The following is a 22028-nucleotide window of genomic DNA, read 5'->3' on the forward strand; positions in this document are numbered from 1 at the left end:
TGCCTAGAGCGGGAGGTCCTGCCGCCCTGTAGCTCTTCCCTTCTAGCTACGCTTATATCCAGGTCTGGAAATGCATACCACTATCATTTCTCGCAGAGAATGGCATTAATTCAGCCCCACAGCCTGTGCAGCATTTAATCCTGATGGTTTGCTCTTTCAGATGCCACATTTAGCTTTTGCTCCTCTGTCCAAGTCTCAGTCCTAGCTCCACCAGTCCACTCTGTGCAGAGTAAACAGAAAAACTCAGCAGCAGGGAAAGGCAGCGCTCTGGGAGCAACAGTCTCTTTCCCAGGTTCAAAAGACTCAAGGCCACAGGGTAAATAATGGGAAGTTTGATTGGAGTGAACCCCATTTTGTCTGAATCTAGGCATACACAGGAGTTAAAGAAGGGACCTTTCTCCATGGACTAGGACGTCAGGGACCTCAAGTTATCCTGCCCATGACAGCTTCATTCTTCATATGCCATAAGCAAAATCTCTTCTGCATTTCAACTTCTTCTCTAGAACACTCTCAACTAAAACTGGCGAGGCCCATCCTTCCACAAGTGTCTTCTAATACGGACTGGAAAGCCAAACAGGAACCCTTGCACCCTTACAGTGTTTTCTGTTTAATTAATATGCTTCTCATAAGGGGCAGCTGCAGTTCAAATATTTTATCACTGTTTCTCCTCCTTCCCCTCAGAGGACCATGTGCTCTTGGACTGCACTGGCAGCTACATATAAATGGCTGCAGCAGAAGAAAGCTGGCTGTAGCCAGGCCTTTTGTATCTGGGCACTGTTTGACTCTGGAGAACACGGCACTTTGCTTGCCCAGCTCATGGAGCAGTCCAGGCTTCTGTATGCCCCTGACCAGGCTTTGTGCCATGTGCCACACTGACCACTGGCTTGCTGTTTGCTGCTTGGCTGCTCTTTAAACAGTTGGTCATTTGGGGCCACAAAGTAATCTCGGAGACCCCACGAGAAATACTCCCCCTCAGTTCTGATTTCCTGTTTACAATGACGTTTTGGGATGTGCTTCCAAGCCAGTGTTTAATCCTTTCGCTCTGCCACATTGCTTTTGAATCATTTCAGTTTAAGTGTTATGAGTACCAAGACAAATATTTTTCATGATTCTCAAACCACAAGTATCTTTATTGACCTTATTTTTAATTTCATCCCAAATAATCCCAAATTTAGCTTGACGGGATCCATCTTCCACGAGGTACCAGAGAGCTTCTGATTAAGCACTAGCTTCATGAAAGCAGCTATTTAATGGGATTTCAAGGCAGCTCTGGGAAAAAAAATAAATAAAAAGAGATTCAGACTTCCTACACCACTGTAAGAGAGCTTCATAACCCCTTCCAGGAATGCAACACAAAACTCTTCTGGAAGAAAACTGCGCTCGTCCACCTTTACATTTCTTATGCATTAGGTTTCAGTAGCTGCCAAAACATGATTGGCATTTCCCAAATACACACAAACATTATTTATTAAAGGAAATTGGAGACCCCTCCCTGAACAGCTAATGGGTCCTCAGTCTAAATAGAGCACAACCTGAGTGAAATTGAGAGCATTCAAGTACTGCAGACTCTGAGCACTGTCACATCCATCTACAGGTTTGTGGCTATTTGCAGTTCGAGACAAGTTCAATGCGAACCAAATGGGGAGATCCCTCCACACAGGCACACTGGGGGATTCTCTGCAAAGGCCACTTGCAGCAGAAAGCTCAATGTATCTTTCTTCCCCTATTGACAGAAGTTGCGATTCAAAGCTCTAGCGTGACCCAGCAGAATGTGGTTTGTGAATCTGTAGATTTAAACATCTTAAGCTAAAAGGAGGAAAAAGGAGCCAACCTCGTATCAGGTTTTGTGTGCCAAACCTCACCATATAGACATGTGCAATTATGGAACTTCCTGAAATATATTTTTGCTAGAAAGAGAAATGGATAAAGGCTACAGGGGACTCCAAAGAGCCTCGTGAAAGAATGCAGAATCGTAACCAAATAACCACTGAGTGGGGAAACAAAACCACAGTGCCCCATTTCAGGTGGCCATTGAGGTCTATCTCTCAAACATGCATGATAAAGGAGGTATTCTCATGCAGAGTATGCCAGCATGGGCTTTTAAAGGCCTAATTATACCTGGAGGCAGCAGGCCATCCCTACCTTGTTGTAGATTTGGTGTTATTGGCATGAACCCAGGGGAAAAACAAACAAAAAACCAACCAAACAACAAACAAACCCAAAACCAACCAACCAAAAAAAACCCCCACCCAAACATTTTTTTTTACAGCAGTGTGTTCTAAACTAAATTTCTCTGGCCTCCTCCTAAAATGTCAGCACTTCTGATCAGCTGCTTAGTGTCACCAAGCCTGGAACCTCTCCCAGTGCAAGTGCCTGCATCTCACCCCCTGCAGGGCCCTGAGACAGGCAGGGTTGCTTCAGCCTTCACTGCGTGACCTTTTTCTTTTTTAAGGGTGGTGGTTTTCTTCCTTTCCACTCCCCCCCCCCCCCCCCGATCCTCATAAACCCTAATTATGAATCCAAGGTCGTTATCAGCGATGTCAATTATACAACGGCTGAGCAGCTGCTCCCCCTGTTGCTGGCCTAATAGTGCCATGTTGAAGTAGACAGCAGAATTTCTTGTGCCATTTAAAATTTGCTATATCATGAGTTTCCTTTCAATTGCAAAAGCAGAAAAACAGCTTGAGTACTTTTCCTCCTACATCCTTACTTCAAGCTGCTTTTACAGACCTCAGTACATCCTTCAGCATCTCCTGCCTTAAATACATATCCCAAGGGAAATAAAGGAGAATTTAACAAAGAACAAATTTTCCCAGATGGTACCCAAAGTCATCTACAAACACAAAGATAGGAGCTGCTTTAAAATAAACTTTATTGGAGTTTTTTGGCTGTGGGCGTGCAGGGCATGCAGCCACTCACATGCTACAAAGTGCTGTACCTGGTACTAACATACAGCTACTTCAGGCTGAGAACTCAGAGGAAGCTTACAAGTGTAGAGCAGCAACAGATAATGTTTGAGTACAAGAAGCAGAGCAGTGTTCAGTGTGCAACCGAAATGAAAGGAGGCCTTTCTTCATCTCGGGGTATTTTGTAACAGTTTAGATAACTAGAGGGAGGTAGCCCCCTCTATCTACAGCAACTATCACAGTTATCAGTGATCTCCTCTTCTGTGTGAGGGGTGATGACTGTGGTGTGCCACATCCCACCATGCAGGAAGTGTTAACAGGCACCGACTCTTTCATGGCAGACTTAGAGCTAGCAAATATCAAGAGAGACCTAACTTTTCCCTTTTCACATCTTTCCCTTTCACATCTTTGTATTTTTATTCTTCATCTCAAAAGATGAAAGGAGGTAGCTGAATTGACACGGGGTGACTGCCTCTGTGGCTTCCTTGCAAGATGACACATGCCAGCACCACTGAGAAGCACTCATTTGCCAAATCTGAAGTTTGCAGAGGAATTTGTTTCAATGCCTCTTTTATGTAAAGCAATGCTAACATGAAGTTGTACAAGTATGGCTTAGTCCAACCTTCAAATGTTCGTAACAGATATACCTTTTCCTGGAGGCCTTTTCCTTGCCTTCACTTACCCCCAGCCTCCTTACTTCCCATTCCCAGTTTCCACCATGCAAAACTACTGCTGAGGCCTGAGACTAAAGTTAGGCTCTTCCTCACTGAGTGTTATCCCCAGCAAGGAAAACTAATGGGCCAGTTCAACATCTTGATGATGCTTGCACAACCCTATCTCTGTCCCTGTCTTTTCTGTGCCCCCTCTTACTGTACTAATGAGGATAGAAAGAAAATTAAAACCCCTTGCCAATATCAGTGCAGCCAGCAGCTATGACTCAGAACACACAGAGGCTGTAGATCGGGTGAGTAAGACGGAGCTTTTTCTCCCCACACCCTCCCTTTTCTTTTTTTTTTCTTTTTAAATAGTCACATTAGAGAATAGAAAAACTTCAAAGAATTTGACTTTCTCAAAATTACTATGTATATTAAATATGTCTGCTGCAACCACCTTTCCAGCTAACCCCAGCGATACATGAGGCTCTCCACGCTGCCGGTTTTGCATGGTCTAAGCATCTCCAGAAGCTTAAACACCTCCCCAAAGACCGTAGGGTTAGTACCTCTAGGCTTTAACCATGTGAGATCCATAACTCCTGATGTATTCAGACTTCATGCTTAGGCCAGGGAGATGCTGTCAAAATAGACTTCTTTATTGAGTGACTCAGTGGTGCTTTCAGTGCTTGCCAGAAGCCAAGTACAGAGGCATGAGGAAAACAAACAGAAGTTACTGAAGCATTTCAGAGTTTTCAGAGAAGTTTGGTTCAGCTTTAATTCCAGTAAAGCTCACGAAGAAAAAAATATTTCCTAACCAAATTCCCCATGCAAAGGCTGGGGACAAGTAGACAAGTATGTGTAAATTCTACACCAGATTCCTGGTCAGGACCTGCGATGTTCCACATCTGGATGATGTACATAAAGAACACACAGAAAAATGCCCTGTAGATACCAGCTCAGATTTTGCCCTCAGGTCTGCTGCCATGGCAAACAGTCTTCCCTGGAATTGCATAAGTGTTTCAGAGCAGAACTGAGGCTCTTTTTTTTTGGTGTAGTTGTTTTTGAAGTGCTATAATCACTTTATGGAGGAGCCTGGCAGACACCAAAGTCTACACACACACACACTTGCTTGCTGGGAACTCTCCCCCAGGAATTCTCAGCTTGGATTTGGCCAGCTTTTCACATAATTCAAACAGCAGAATACTAATTTTTTGAAAACAAAATAGTCCAAATATATTTAAGGATGAAAAACAAAGATAAATTTGCCTAAAGTCAGAGATAAAAAGTTCGACGCCAGACATGCTCAAAAGATATTTCCGTGCCAAAGCCTATCCTGGATCTGCATTCATGTACTGCTTCACAGGTTGGTTGTGATTAGTATCAGCTTGACACTGGGGAAAGGGAACAATCAGATACACCTTCAGCTTCTTCTCTCCTGCCTCCACCCTGAAAAAGTCCCATAGCTCAAAGTAGGACAGCAAAACAAGAACATAATCACCCCTCAAGCTTGTGATAATGCCACAACAGAAAACAGTACAACAAAAACGTTGATATGCCATGTAAACAATTAATTTGATCTAATCTGGGCCAAAGAACACTGAAATGTCTTATTCATGGTGCTGCTGCTATGTCATAACACCACCTAAGAGCAGAGGGAAGTTCAAGTCACTGAGAGTACTGCTACAATGATATTATTTTAACTTTAACCTTTAAAGGTTTCATTTAAATATAATTGTCTACTTCATGGGGTTTATGACACTGTGATTTGGAATAAATCAGCCAGCCTACTGTTTATTTTTAAACCATGCATTACATGTATGCTCACAAACTCAATTCCATCTTAATGAGAATACCCTGGTCTTTAAAATTAAAGCTACATGACCAGACATAGAGCTCTAGCCTACAAAGCTAGCAAAGCACAGGCTCTGCAGCTGGACACAGCTATGGCACCTATAGCCACGGAGGGCTGGACAGACACTCACCTGCCCCATCAAGTCACCAACACTAGAACATCACTCCACACACAGAGAAGGGTGGTCATTTGCCCTCTGAAAATATATCTTGATCAATCTACTATCTGCAGGCTGGTTGATCCCTACAGATGGTAACGAGTGATACGGTACCTTAATTGCAAGCTGATGTCTTTAAACACAGCTGTGCACAGGGCCTCTCTGAATTTCAGCAGTGCAGCAAATCTCAGATGCTGTTTTGTTCCATCTTTACAGTTATTCAGAGGAGAAGAAGCACTTATTTCCCCCTCATAATTTGAAAATTTAAAGTCTCCCATTATTCATACTAGTTAATGAAGCAGCTTGTAAGTTCTCTGAAAAATCCACACGACATGCAGAGTCCAAAGGTTACAAATGTAAGGAGATCATTAGGCTGTCTTTCTTATGCAGGACAAGAGGAGTTAACTCAGGCTTTTTGCACAAAATAGAGCCTCTGATTCATCACTGCACCAACTGACTAGCACAGTAAGACCAGTTTAGGCAGTTTCTAACAGACTACAGAACCCAAAACAAACAGTCAATAAAATCAGAGCAAAAACCTGTGCTTCGGGAGGGGGAGCGTGGGGGGTGGGGGGTGGGTTCAGACCCAGCCACAAAACAGCAACTGCAAGTTTTTCAGTCGATGTTTGTAAGATCACACTCACCTTATCAAGCTCACTGGAGATCCAGAAGAAGACAACTTCACTGCATTCACCCAATTAAATAGCTCATTTGGATCTAATAAGACATTTATTGACTCCTGGGCCTGTATTGATTCTGAATAGACTACAGCTAAGGTTTAGCAAATGCCTTGGAGATAAATCAGCATGCAGGTAGTAAACTGCAGATCACATAAGCAAACATTACTTAATTATATTCCTATTAATATATTGACTCTGTAATGAATTTTTTGAGGCATTTAATTCTGAATTTGACAAAATAATCTAGAGGCAGTTAATGACAGACCAGTAAATTGTTAACAAAAATACAGATACTTAATAAGTCTCCTAACTGGTACTGAATTAACTTGCTTTAGCTGTGTGGTTAAACAGACAGCAGTTAATTACAGAGTGCTTAAACAGCCTCACAATTTTAATGTGTGACCCTCTTTGCTATGCAGCAACCATGCAGGAGGAGACAAAGGGTTTTCTCCACGAATTTCCTTCAAATGGCTGAATTACTTGGTGATGCAACCTCTTTGTCTTAGTAAGATTCAGCAGTTAGGCCTTTAATATTTACAAATGCAATGGATCACTCCCTCTTCTCTGAGAAGTAGTTGTGTGTTTCAATCCCTGCAGAATTACCAACAAAAAGGGGAATTTTTCACTCATTGGTGGGGTAAGTAACACTTTGGAAATGGAAATGATTGCTGTGAAGCTCCAAGTGATCCCTGGACAGGCAGGCACATGCCATGGATTTCTGAATATTGCTCTCTAGAATGCTTTACCCAGTGCTGAAGTGCAGCTCCTTCTTTGGATAAAATCTGACACTTCCCTGCAACAACTGGTTCAGCACTGACTCATATGAAGATGATCACTTGCCATAGTGTTTTGAGAGCATAAAAAGAGAGAGAGAGAAGGCAAATGAGCCAGAAAAGGCAGCACCAGAGACAAGCATTAACAGTTCATCCCAGAGGTTAACAAACAAGGGTAACAAATATTAATAGCTGTGACACCTTCTCTAGGAATAGCCTCAAGCTGCTCTGAGGAAGTGCAGTTTCCTCGAGCAGGGGAAGTCTTGGCAACAGTTGGTTTGAAATGTAAAAGACTGCTGATAATCCCGGGTTGTGCATGAATAAAACATTGTAGATCCTTAATCAGCTGGAGAAAACACATACAGGTCTTTTAATAAAGAGACATTTCAGGAAGTAGAGGCGATGTTGTTCGACTCCAGGAGTTCAGAGGCCCCGAGTCATCTGTCTCTCCTATCATTAGCTTAAAGAGAAGTTTTCAAGTGCTAGTTCTTTTAATTTATTTACTTTGGGGAGCCTTTAAAGATCAAGTTGGTGGTTGTTTTTTTTTTTTTCCTCAGTAATTATGTGGCCTAAAAGCTCTTTCTCCAAAAAGAAATAAAAATGTCCATGCAATAGCACAAATCCAGGAAGGAGGGCTTTGAAAAGCCACTGAATGCTAGAAGCCTGAAAAACTTAAGTAGAAACCCCAGGGACCCTTCCTCAGCCAGACATTTGCATAACAGTACAATGACAGCAGCGACATTAATTCTGCTCTTAAAGTAGTTTTCAGCTGTGGAACATGTTAAGTAGCAGGGTTAGTGGGCATAGTCCTTCCATCACAGCCTCCTTAAGGTACAAATTCAGGGGAGAAAATCCCTCAGTCTGGGAATGAAGAAGTCATCGTGCAGCCTGTGTCTCTAGCTGCTTTATTTAGGTCATGTCATGTTTTCAGAACTAAGCCAAGAAAGACTGAATCGGGTTGTTGCAAGGCACAGTTCCCAAGGTATCATTCTCCAGTTCCACCCAAGTGAGAGAAAAACCTTCCTGCCACCTCTGTTTTGCCAGCTGGTCTGAAGGCAGATTGGATACCTGAGGACACTCCCATCTTCAGCTTGAGCAGAGCTGCTTAACTGTTCTGGCAGGCCTATTCTCCTCAAGAAAGGCATGAAAAGCCATAAGGAATCCTGGCCACCTCCAAAGTATTGCTTGCTACATGTTTATCAGTGATACATGTCTTCAAATTTGAGTGTTTCCAGGTCTTGCCCCCTCACCCAGCTTCCCCAGACTCAGCACTAATTTCTCATCCACTGAGCAGTGACCTCTTTTCAAGAGCTATCTGGTCATTTTAGGGCAAGTCATTGTAAAAGCACCATCTATAGTGATGTGTCCTCAGAGAGAGAGCAGTAGTTAAGGCCAGAAAGCATGCATGGCCCTTCATCTTGTGATGCAGGCTGATTCACAGACAAGTTCTCTCAACAGGGCAAAAAGTGGAAGCAGAACTGAGTTTAACTCCTTGCTTACTGAAAGAGATGGCAATGCTTTCCTGTGCTGACACGAAAAAAGCTGAGGGCTGTGCTCTTCAGGACACTTGCTCATGCCCAGTTGTTTTAAATATGCCATTATAAAAAGCATTTTGCCAGAGGTAGTGTCACATTTACCACCAGCTCCATATTCAGCACATGCATTGCTAGTCAAAAGCCACTTTTGGTCCCAGCACCCCTTGGGAGGCCAAGAGGCACAAGCATGGCCTATGGTGTTTCTGGGGCTGGTTGGTCATGGCACGTAGCCATGCTGCAGTATAGGACATCTGCTCACAGCTGTGGCCCTCTTAGGATCCTTGGCCCATGCTGCTTTGGTCCAGGGCCAGGTGAAAGCTGCTGTCCTGCTGGCAATCAAGACCTATGCTTCTTCTGACCTATCCCTTCAGGGTCCTTCTCTATGATTTCTGAGCAGGCAAAACACTCCTTTTGCCCCAGGGCAAGCAACTGCCCTGCTCTGCTAGGACGGAAGAAGTGGAGGCAGGTGCCACCAGCCCTTCACTTCTCCTCCTCAGCATGGGTGCTCCAGCCTCTGCCCATCCCTCCTCCTCTCACCACAGATGGTTGCTGGGGTTTCTCTTTGGCTGCTGCTTTTGGGCCCAGCTGCAGGAGGGCTCTGCTCCAACACAGGCTCAGCTGGGCTAGCACAATGGGAAAACAAAGGCCCGCTCGCTGGGGATCTAAGCCTTTTCAGCCCCATTTCCTTTTCCGATGCTTTCATTTCCTCCAAGTGAAATGCTGCTGAAAGAAGGACAGTGTTGCTGTGGCTGCTGCCGTAGGCATGGGGGCTTGGATGTCACTGGCTGCTTCTTCATCTGGGTCAGTGATTTCAAAGGGGCTTTGGCTCAGCTCCTCTCTCAGAGATAGTATTTCTTCTAAAAAGGCTTACACTTACAATTGGTAGAGATCCGAGATCACTCTGTCTTAGAAGCAGCCAGCTTTGCCTGGTCTGTGTTCCTAGGGCAGATCCCAGCAGAGTTGCTGGACATCCTGGAGTGAGCACAGGCAAGACAGAGCCTTCTTTAGAGGCTTCTTGATTTTCAGCATGTGCTCTGCAGTCCTCAAGGCACCCAGCGAACACAAGGCAGCATTTGGGGAAGTCAGGAGGAGTTGGGGTGGTTCATGCTTTGGCAGTGATGGTGTGGGGTAGGAAAGGGAAAGAGAGGCATGGTTGTGGCTTGGTTTACGGCATGGCTTTACTGCCTTTGACACCGAGGACCAAGGGGAACTTTCTGTGTATTGGGGAAGAGGAGGCTGCAGTAATGTAAAAGATTTTTTGGCAGGTGACAAGAGGAGGACAGAGCCAGGCTCTTCTCAGTGATGTCCAATAATAGGGGCAAGGGGCAACCGGTACAAGCTGGAGCATAGGAACAAGCTGGAACATTAAGAACAAACTTTTGTTTTTTAACTGTGAGAATGAAAATGCTGGAACAGGCTGCTCAGAGAGGTTGTGGGGTCTCCTCCTCTGGAGAGATTACAAACCTGCCTGGATGTGTTCCTGTGTGACCTACACTAGGTGATCCTGCTCTGGAAGGGGGATTGGACTGGATGATCTTGCAAGGTCACTTCCAACCCCTAACATTCTGTGATTCTGTTATTCTTTCTGGGTGAGGGAGAAGGTGTTAATTACACATTTGCTGAGGAAGAAATTAACGTTCCCTGACCTTACAAGCATTTTTAAGTTAAAGTAAGCTAAACTGAACCAGATATGGAAGATTTCCTGGAGGTGGGGTCCCTAGTGACTGATATTTCCACGGACACAAACAGATCTGTGTCTCCATCACGTCCTCGGGAAAGCTGCAAGCCCTCAAAATGCTGCTGCCAGCCCATCACAGCCCCGACAACAGCCCCTGCGTGCCCCCCGCTCTCCGCTTCCCATCCCGTTTGTGGCTCCATGCGGGCTGACGGCGGCAGCTACGGGCGCGGTCCCCCCCCCCAGCCTGGTCTCCCCACCGGCAGCGCTGGGCTTCCCAGGCAGCAGGTCCGAGGCCCGCTCTCCACAGCCGCCCGCTCCCACCCCCTCGGCCTGCACCATCCCGGGTTCGTCAGCAGAGGGCACTCGGGGAGCAGGATTGCAGCCGGACCAGCGGCGAAGGGGCCGGGCCAGGTCAGGCCGGGCCGGGGGAAGCGCCCGGCGGGCAGAGGGGCACTGCGGCGGGAAGGTGCCTGCAGAGATGGGGGTGTGGGACCCGAGGCTGGGCAGGGCTGCAGGCAGCTGAGCTGCCCCATCTGTGCTGAGTCGCCCCCGAAGGGCGGTGGGGGAAGGAGGGCTGTGGTTTCTGCGGTGCAGGTGGGCACAGGATGCTCGGCTGCCAGAGCCCGGCGATCAGCTCGGTCTCTCTCCAGGCTTCCCCTCCCGGGGCGCTCCCACCACGACTCGGTGTCACGAGTATTGGCTGTCACAGAGGAGGGAACTGCACCCAGTGTCCTAACACCAGGTCAGGGTACTGTCCTTTGCCCTCGTCTGCTGCAGGACCCGATGTGCTCCTGGGATGCAGCTCATTTCCACTTCGGCCAGCCTGGCTCACGTGGAGAGACCCAGGCTCTGAAGGCAGCACTCCCTCCCTCCTGTGCCTCCCTATCCCACAAGTGCTGTGGCTTCTTTTAAAACGAGCGATGGGTTAAGAGCAAAGGAAATGTGTGTTTGCATAGAAAACCTCACGGAGGTCCCAACATAAAGGCACCAGCCACAGAAGTAAGCAGTGGGGTCCTTGCCAAGCCCAGCCAATGGCTGCTAAGGCTGGATCAACTCCAGAGAAGGAGAGGGGTGGAAATGAAGCACCTTTGCAGAAGGAATTTGGCAATGTGACATCTTTCTTCCCCTCTCCCGTGCACTCCACTAGCCTCCCTCCTGTGATCTGCTCACTGAACAGCTACCAAGGACTGGGGAAGATGGGGATTTTTGGAGATGCAGTGCCCTTTCTCTGCCTCTTGGCTGCCTCCGGCCAGGCCCCTGCTTCTGGGATCCCATGCCCTCCCAGTTTGCTTGTGACATGGGCTCTGTCATTTGAGTTCAGGATCCTCCTTGGCACCTTGGCTGCTGTTTTGCAGTGCTACACCACTTCCCATGGAGGTGAACTAGCAGCTCTGCTTGGCTTCAGTGTCTCCAACACAGGAAGGCACCTCATGGAGATGGGATGGTCAGAAACATCATATATAGGTATTGGGGGGATGGCAAAGGGGTGCATAGGTCCATGGTGCAACAGCAGCACCCAGTTCCAACTTGCTCAAAGTTTGCAGGGGGCTGCAAGCCTGCAAAAAGGCCCTTCCTTTGAGCCCCTCTAACCACAAACATCAGGAGCAGCATGCTGCTGGAAGTGACTGGTTTGCTCCAGTAGCCTCTTTACAAGCACCGAGGGACAGCTGCTTGGGGACCGCTGGGTTTTTAAAAGGCCACTTATAAGCTTTAATACTGCGCTGGGGGAGAGGGTAAGGAGAAGGGGGGTCAGGGAGGGGTGGTTGCATTGACTACTTAGGACTTAAAGCTGTAAACCTCTTCTTCCCTTGCTCATTGCTGGGACGTTTTTATTGGTGAGATGAAGGGAGACAGAGCACAGCTCCACAACTTGCTCTTCTTCTAGAGGTTAATGACCCAGTTAGCAGCTCTTGGCTGCATTTCCCGACATTTTGCAGACATCAAGACCCGTCTCCCTGCCAAGTACATTCTGTTCCCTGGAGCTCGGCCAATGCATCTCAGATTACTATGTAATGCGACAAAGAGAGGGAGAGCTGGAGGTGAGGGTGGGGGCTGGAGGGGAGATACCGGAGCCGTTGGGTAGGGGGCAGGGAGAGGGTGGGAGAAGGGGAAGCACCAGTTCTAAATTTAACATCTGAGATGGAAATGAAGCTCCCAAGGTGCTTATTTGCTGGATAAAAACGTGAATCCCAGGATAAATTGGAGTGATGCTTCTGGGAAACAGATGCAATCAGCAAATAATTCCCCCCTAGGGACTCTGCAAGCCTGCGCTTCCCGGATCTGCTGACAGTCAGACTCTGCTTCTGATGCCCTTGTGCCCAGGACAAATACTGCTGGGGAACTGGGGCTGCTTTCCTGACTGAGAGTCCAATACCTTAAGAGGAACAAGGGCTTAGCCAGGAAAATGGGGAGTGAGGGGAGAGAAGAGGAAGATGTTCCTGCACAGTCTTCTATTTATCTTTTTGTACCTGGGGCAAAAGGTGCTGCTCAGACACACTGGCAAGCTTGGCTGCTTCAGATGCAGTCACTGGCACATTAAAGGGACTAAAGTCAGACCAAAGGGAAGGCTCTCTTGGCAGGGGCTGAGTGTGCAGCTTGTAGAATGACTGAGCTACCAAACCTATTAGTAGCAAGTGTCTGCCATTGCTAGAGGCCAACATGGTCATAACACTCCAGACATGCCTGCCAGCCTTTGCTCAGTGAACAGCAGGGTGTCCTCTCTTGAGCCATGATGGGATCTTCCCCTGCAGCTCTACCAAGATCCGTTGGCCATTATACCCACTGAGAACCCCTTGGTTCTGTTTAACCTCCCCTGCAGGCCCCCTGTGCTGCTTTAGGATAAAAGACATTGTTTTCTAGGTAGTTCATTGAACCAGAGACCCTCACATGTTGGCAATGTTAAGAATGAAATTTGAGGTCCTGACCTGAGAGGGAACTCTGCAACCTCCCCTCTTCCAGGCTGGCATCTCCACTACAGCTTTACCATTCTACCCAGGTGCACTCTCTCTTGCTAGTTCAGCTCTGGTACTTGCTCACAGCTGCTCTGGGAATCTTCCAGACAGACCTGTAGGTCCATTGTGCCCCGGGGTGCTTGCACTGCCCTGATGATGTGCCACAAGCCTTTCTCCACTCGGGGCCACAGTGTCTGGCACACTTGTCAGACCCAACCCTTGCCAGGACTGTGCTTTCTTTCCCTCCCATGTCTGTGTCAGCTCTACTTGGTCCTAGCATATCCCTCATAGACATCCCAGCCTTGGGCTCCTCTTCCCAAGCCCCTCACCACTGTAGCTGCTCAGCTGATCCCATTCCTCCTCCGGTCCTTCTCAGGCATAGCCATGCTGCCACACCACCCCATTCCTTCTCTTGTCCCACTCCTGCCATATCTGCCTGCTCCCATATTGCCTCCTGCTCCAGCCTGGTCTGTAAAGGACACAGCCTGCTGTTGTCAGGCACCAAGAGTGGGAGGGTCTCCTCTGCTGCTGCTAGCACACTCTTTGCTGAATCTGGTGGCACAGCCCTCTTAAAAGTTCTGGGAAACAGGCCTTGTGACCCACCTTTGACCAAGGTGTGCATGGATGGTGTCAGGAGCAGTGGATGAAGGTGGGACTCCACTGAGCAAAGCAGGAGGCCTGGGGAGAGCTCAGATGAATGAGATGCCATATGCAAGGAGTCAAACCATAATGATCTTGAAGGTCTCTTCCAACCTGGTTTATTCTATTCTATTCTATTCTATTCTATCCCCACTATCAAAACCTGCCCACAGGACCTGAGATACCATGCAGACTGGCCCATGCCATAGGCATGTCCAGCATTGCTCCAAATTCTGCTCTCCATGGCATGATAGGAGCTTTTAGGCAGGGTCTGTGCTCAGGGCTCAGAGCGAGGGTTAGTCCCTGGTGTTACAGTGCAGCCAGGGCATCTGCTGGGCAGAGGGTCTGCTCCCCAGCTGAAGGCAGCCAGGCTCCCTGGCAGCACCTTGGGGCTCTCGTCCTGCTACCACGGGCTCAACAGTCCCCTCTGTGCCATCCCTCAGGATGTTGTCTTTTGAACTGGAAGAGAAGAAACATGAGAGGTCTGGCTCAAGGGGACTGCTTATCTCCTCAGAGCAGAGCCCTCTCTCCTTTTCAGGAATTATTTCCTTGAAAGACACAAGCCAGCACAAAACTGCCTCTTGCTCAGCTCCATCTGCCATGTGGGGGCTGGGTGCTGGGAGGCCAAGATTGCTCACTGCATTTGCCAGACATGGCTTTAGGAGGATTTATCACCACCTGCAGCCTATGAGGGAGGTGAGCTGGGTTTACCTGTACCTGGAGTTGCTTAGGAAAGTCTTGAAAGAAATATGTGTCTTCCATGGAAAGGAACCTCTTCAAAACCCACAGTAAATGTCAGCATCTAAAAATCTGGCACTGCATTACTTCAGTGCTAAGCATCTGTCCTCAAGGCCAGCCCCACAGAAGGAGTCATCAGAGGCCAAAGTATCCTCTAAAACATAAGCCTAGGCTAACCACAAACATGCAATCCTCCTGACATCTAAGCCACACACCAGCCTCCGCCAAAGGATGAGAAAGTCTGGACAGTTCTGCGATGTAGGGCAGCTAGGAGGGGGCACAGGTCATGGGGAGGAAGCAGCAGCTCCTGCCCAGGAGTACCTGTACAAGAGGAGCTGAGTGGAGGCATACAGAGACTCAGTTTTCCAGCAAAATCAGCCTTGTCCTCTTTGGCTCATGTCCTTCCACAGCAGATGCCCCACTCTGGAGCTGAACCCACGTCACAGCATGCTGTGCTAGATGCTGCATGAACGCAGCAAGGAATCGGTGTCCTGGCCCAACATGCTGCCATTTTGCTGCCCAGCAGAGCTGTTTGCAAGTGGAGCAACTTTTCAGTCAGCAGGGAAGGCACAGATGATGATGGTGTGCAAATGGGGAAAAAACTGCCAGAGGCATCTCAGCATCTGGTACAATGCTGAGGAGACTTCAGTTGGGACAATTACACCAGTTAAGTATCGTTGCCATTACCAATGCCAGAAGATGAATCTGGGCCCTTATTCATGTAAATAACAGCAGATAGGTGACTAAGTTCATACTACTGTTCCCTCTCCCCATCTGTACTGGAGTAGAAATCATGGCAGTTGAACAAGCATCATGGCCAGCACATATAAAGACAGAGAAAGGTTCCAGCCCTGTTTATTGAGCATTCCAAGCCAGGAGAGCACCATCTGCGTCCTCTGCATGATTTGTCCTGAGTAGGGGAGCTCATCCCTAAAGCTGCGACTTTTTGTTGGTTTAGGAGACTAGCAAAGGCCTTACTCCTGTGTCAGCTGGCTCCTGATTTTACCAACTCACAGAAACCATCAGGCAGTTTTTGTGCAACAACTATAGCCGGTCTGGGCTCAGTTTCTCACTGTTTAACGTCACCCCCCCAGGGCCACCCACTAGAGGAAGAAGTAATTCAGCTCGAGTCCGGCTTATTAGTCCAGTGTGAGTAGGGCAGGAAACAATAAGCTAAAAGTGCATCAAGAAAGGTTTAACTTTGGCCCTTTCTGTAAATGTCTCAGCTAATAAGCACAGTTAAGCACTGAAAAAAAAAAATGGCTAGGAAGACCATAGGTCTGTATACTCAAATGCTTTGAAGAACAGGACAGAGGCAAACATCTATCTGAATGTTTCTGGGTCCAGTAGGGTCTGGACCAGGTGACCTTTTGTAATGTATAAGTCTTTCCCATCCCAGTTTGCAGGTGCGTTTGTTCAGCTTCCCTCTGTCACACACTCTCCCCTCTCTGTGTGTTCAGAGGATGTGTGGTACACTGCTAAACCTGATGCTGAGCAAACTAGTCTGATGTGTGAAATAATATTTTTCTTTAAATTGGGATGAGTTTTTTGAGATCTCCATAAATGTATAGAATACCAGAGAGTATTTATTAGAGTTGAAATTAACATTGATTGATTTGATTCTTGCTGATTAGGTAATTATGAGAACTAAAGGGGTAATCACCTTTTCGATGAGGAAATGAAACAATCATCCAAGCTAGACAAGTCCTGAGTTTCTAATTTGAGCAGGGGAAAAAAAAAAAGAAGCTACAGGTAAAGATCAAAGAGCAGTATCTGTGCCATGTTGTGTCTCAATCTTCAAGCAGACCTGAGCTGGGACTTTTCCTACCATGCTCATCTCAGTTGCATCTGAGTTTTATATGTCTATAAAACAGAGACAAAAGGGTTAGCTCCGAGACTAAAGCAATGCAAGGAGCTTGGCTTACTTCGTGTCTAGAGAAGGAAGATGCCTTCCCTACAGCTCACTAGAAGCATGGCCAGACCTGTCAAGTCACTGACAGCTGAACATGAGGCTCACACAAGCAAGTCCTGCCTCACTTCCCTCCCTGGAGCTGTCTTTTACACGTCTGCAGTCCATCAGGGCTTCTTCACCCCAAGGTGACCCCACGTGCCAGACTTGTTTGCTGGATGTTTGGGATACCTCCAGGGCTCGCAGCTCAGCTCCCTGGGATTTATTCCCCAGCTAGCAACACAGGAAGAGGCCACTCAGTGCAGACCTTAGCTTGAGCCCCTGTGCCCAGCAATTGCGACACCTGGCTGGCTCATGTACGGCTTGGACACCCATACAAGTGCCATGACTTCTTTCTCTTGTTCCCAACTGTATTATAATGGAAAGGAGGATGGTGGGAGGCTCTGGACAGCCAGCTACCATCAGTCCATTAAAAACAAAACAAACAAAGGCCTTTTCTCAGCTGCAGTCGCATGAACAGACCTTAGTTCCCCTGGCCCCTCCAGGATGTGGATGAGATATATCAGGGAAGAGCAGCTGTCAGCGTGGATGTGCCTAAAATTAGCTCAAAGAGAAGGTTTCCTCCATTTATTTATTTATTTGTTCCTTAAAAGGCCCCTTCTTATTAGATGCAAATTCAGCATAAATGCTTCAAGCCAGTACAAAGGCACTGCTAATATTTTTCAATTACACTGAGAGGGAGGTCACAGTGCTTTGTGTTTGAACTTCTGCTTACTTCTAGATGTTCCTGGGGTAGAGGCTGTAGTGACAGGGTGGCTCTTTGAATGCTTGTCTGCAGGAATTCATTTGGAAGAGCCATACCAAGTGCAGCAGGCTGAGATGGTGAGTTGTTGTGCTAAAGACCAATGTGTCATTTTTGTGGTGTTATATAAGTGCCCCAGGAAGGTGTCATGGAAAATGGGTCTCTAATCTTAATTTATGTTCTTTTATATATATATGAACATCCCCTCTGCTCCCCCAAGGTTATTTATTGTACATAATAGCATTATCTGCTTTCATCTGTTTGCCATATTCTCCCTACCATCTATCTTTCCCACCTTCTGATGAATAGAATAGAATAGAACAGAACAGAACTGAACTGAACTGAACTAACCAGGTTGGAAGAGACCTTTGAGATCATCGAGTTCAACCTATCACCTGACACTATCTAATCAACTAAACCATGGCACCGAGCACCCCATCCAGTCTCTTCCTAAACACCTCCAGTGATAGTGACTCAAGATAACTTTAGGATTCCCTTACCAAATTCACTCAAACTGGAAGGGAATGAAGGGGGTGGAAAGATACTAGATTCCAGCATGCTTTTGTCTGAGAGAAATACCTTAGTAAAGCCTTCTGTAAGCAAAGGACTGGAGAGAGAATTGGCTCCTTCTTAGCAAAAAATCCACATATGGCATAGATCTGTAGGAAAGCAGGCTCAGTTGCTTCTGCTGCTCAGCTGTTAATTAAAGAGCTCAAAAACCTCTGTCTCATCTCTTCTGGTTGGCCTCTGTCACAAGGACTGAAATGGCAGTACTTGTACAGACATGTGCAAGCACTGAAAACTTAAAAAAAAGAAAAAAAAAAAACTTGATGGAAAAAAACAAACAACCCAAAATTTCCCATAATTTATCTTAGAAAGTTAACATCATTTCTTTGTGCATACTCCTGGAGCAGACCTTACAGGACACCAGTGTCTAACTTCAAATTCTTCCTGACGCCTTGCTCTGCAATGACCCACAACCACTCAAGAGCTGGTTTCCTGAGGCTGCTGCTGCCTTTGTGCTGACTTGCTGCTCTCCCAGCTACCTCTTCTTGATGCCTTTCATTTTCCACTTGCCATTGCAGTAATGCACTGGGCAAGACTGGGGCAGGTGGCTCCTACTGCAGCATGAAAAGGAGCAGCAGTTAATGAGGCTTCGCTGCTGAAGCCACCCCTACACATTGTTGTCTCTCTGGTCTAGCCTAGCCAAGCCGTGCAGTAGTCTTCGTCTACTGAGTCTACAAGTATTGGGAACCAAGTTACTAATTTGTACAAGCATGGGAGGCCATAGACTGCAACTATGGGCATTGACTCTGACCATACTCTTCCACCTAGAGCCATTCTCAATAATCAAAGTCCACAAGCAAAAAACTTCCAGACTGCAGCTTGGGTGTGCAAGCAGGCTGGAGCCTGAGGACCTTATGGCTTTTTAAAGAGAGGGTAAGAACTTGTTAGATTCTGGACAAGCTTTTCCCTTGGGACAGCAATCCTGGGCAGGGCTAAAGGCCTGTGAGAGTTACCTGCCTACCATTAGCTTTATCCTTTTTTCCCAGGAAGTACAACAGAGAGCAGAAAGTCAAGCAGCTCACACTATGACTGGCTTAAAAAACCCACATCCTCACCCTGTATCGCTCATCCGTCTGCTCTGATGGCATCAGTGTCGCTCTGAACAGCACCGCAAGTAGTGCTGATTGCAGAGCAGCAACAGGAAGGTGAGAATCATTAAAGAGACTCAGCCAAAACCCTGTAATTAATTAGTTAGAAAAGCATCTTGGCGTTATTAGAGAGGCCTCAGCAGAGGAAGCGACACCTCCGTTCTAACAGACTCACCTTCCGCCAGAGCTGCTGCTGTGATGTTTGACATTGTGCTGCTGTAAACAGAAATTAGAAGTGGGTATGACAGGGAGAAGAGCTGCTGGCAGGCTCTGCCCTTGGCCAGTGCTGTGCTGTGTGCCGGGAGGTTTCCCTGATCTGCTTGCAAGCAGAAATCAGATCCTGGAAATGGCTTAGGCAGGGATGATTGCTACTCAACCTGGAAGACCCTGATTTTTTGCTGTGATTAAAAGCAAGTCCAGTTTTCCCAGGGTGCTGAACAGAAAGCTGTTTATCCAGGTGCTTGTGATTATAAACAGCCAAGCACACACAGCAATGTCACCCAAGGCACCAGGAACTAGTGTTTCCTGGGATCTAGACACATGCAGGATGCTGCTGTCCCTGGCAAACGTGCACAGGCTGGCTGCATGGAGAACTGGGCCATGCTCAGAGCTGCATATTCATGGTATGCAAATGTTAAGCTACTTGAAAACTCCCACAGCTGTCATCAGCACATAGTTCCATGGCCATGAGCCCCAGAGATGGAATAATATCCTATGGGGAGCAGTAAGATGTTACTAGATGTGCATGTTGCTGAAAATAAGAGCATCAAAAGGAAGACAGAAACAGAAGACTAAAAAAACTGACTTAATTTCCTTGGGGAAAGGAGGCCAGCAATGTGGCTGGTACATGGGGCAAGGAGGCAGGAGGCCTCCCATTGACCTCCCACCATAGCTTTGGTGACTCTCTTTTTCCACATGTGCTAAGTTTGCTCTTTCCCTACTTGGTACTGTCAGCCCCTAAGAATTCATAAGTCTTGAGCTGGGCCTCCAAACACCATGATTTTGGCTTAAAAAAAATCAAGAGCTGTAAGAATATACATATGAATTATGGACCTTTTTGAATGGCCCTGTGGTTTCTGACTATTTAGGGATCTTATTTCCAACTGAGTGGGTCAGATTTTTATTTTTTTTTATGGTGCTGATTATTTTAAATGAAAGCCAAGAGTTCCATATAAACACAGAGCTCTGGCAGCACTGCCCTCTCTTCATATGTCTTGCCCACTTAGACCGAGAACTACTGAGGCGTGGACTGTCACTGCACAGCATCAAGCAAAACCTCCTGGATCTCAGCTGCCTTCCTGCACTTTCCCTGGACAGCTGACAACAAACAGACAATCCCCTAGCTGTTTCCAAGTGAGGATGGTAGGTGGGACAACTCCCTTGAGTTTGGCCTGCATTAGAGTACAGGTGATCAACAGGTCCAAAGTGACTCAAGAACAGGCTCCTGAGGGGGTATTTTGTTGCATCCTATTTTGGCCCTGCTGTTGCAGCCTTGCCAAGGTGTTTCAAGTGCCCTTCCAGGCAACAGAGAGACTAAAAACTGAGAACATGTCAGTGAATGCGTTTGCTGTTCTGTCTGCCGAGTTTCAGTCAAGGTCCTTGTCATCATCTGGGCAGAGGTTTGAGTGGAAGATTCTGCTCATCCGAAATGCCTTGCTTATCCCCCAATGCTGAACAACTCAACTTCCTCATGTTTTACCTTATGTGGATGCATCCCAGGAAACTCCCTGTCTGAGCATCTGTCACCAGCTCTGCAGTGACAAGAAGCATGTCTTTGGCTTTTGGTGCTGCAGCTCATCTCTTTGCAGTGGCTGTCAATGAAGATACTCCCTGAATAAATGAGCAGAGATCTTCAAACAAGCAACACATTCTTCTTCAGGTCAACTTTACAGAGAAAGCAAATGTTTCAAGAGAATATGGTTACTGCTCTTTGTGGAGCCAGCCTGCTAACTCCTCTGCGGTGGCTGTAAATCTGATGGCGGTTCAGTTTAAGGACCTCACAGATGCTATCTCAGGCTGATATAATGTACCATAAATGGGATTGAAAGCTCCCATCTACAGCAGACAAAGCCTTTCTGGTTCATTCAAACACTGAGGAAACCATCTCTTGTATATATGCACAGTTGGGATTCATCCAAAAGTGAGTGATAGCCAAAAGAATTTACACGTTCTTTGGCTGGGAAAGATGTTGATTTCAGAAGGCAGCAGAGGGAACATGAGGATACTGGGAGACTCCCTTGCCTGGCATTTAGTATTTGGATTTCATCCTTTGACTCACCGGGAAAGGGAAGAGACCCAGCAGCACAGACCAGCCTCTACCATGTATGAGATCTCTCTCATATATGATATATTCCTGGTTTAGAGGCAACAAGGCATTTGGTCTCCACGGGATGCCAAGCAAATAGAAGCCTCCAGATGAATTTCAGGGTGTCCCTACCTAGCTGAAGAGATATACTGATACATTTAGTATCACAATCAGCTTGTGTAATGCTTTTCTACAGAACACCATGCAGAAACAAGTGGTGTAAAAAAAGGTTTGGGGGGTGAAATACATCAGCTTTCAGTGCAGGTATCAGCCACCAAACCCCCCTATAACAATAAAGGCTCAGAGCAAACAAGTAAACCCAAATGTACACCATGGCAGGTGGACTCTGCCCTCGCAGTGTGAAAGTACCTCTAATAGTTGCAAAAGGTCTCCTGGGGCAGACCACCACGCCACTGGTATGGTCCTGGGAAGCCATGCTTCTGGCATCAGACCCATGTGGGCCACTGAATGAGAGATCCTTGGTCTCATCCTGCCTGGCAGTTTCTGTGCAAAGTGAAGCCAATTTGCCAGCAATCTTCCCACTCCTAAGGAGGGAAGAGGTGGGCCGTGAGTTTAACAAACATTTTGGTATTTGGAAGTCATTCCCAGCTCTCGTTTAACACACAGACTGCATTTCCCATTGCTAACTGGCAGCAAAGAGCTCATCAACATTTAAATAAGAGGCTTGTTAATGCCAGCGTGAGGCAGGTTTGCATGCCAAGGCTGGCTAAGGTTTTGTGCCAAGGATTTTCTAAGAGAGAATTTCTCTAGGAAACTCCTTCAAAAGGAAGAATT

Source organism: Dryobates pubescens, chromosome 13 (assembly GCF_014839835.1).
Source record: "Dryobates pubescens isolate bDryPub1 chromosome 13, bDryPub1.pri, whole genome shotgun sequence".
NCBI classification, from domain to species: Eukaryota; Metazoa; Chordata; class Aves; order Piciformes; family Picidae; genus Dryobates; species Dryobates pubescens.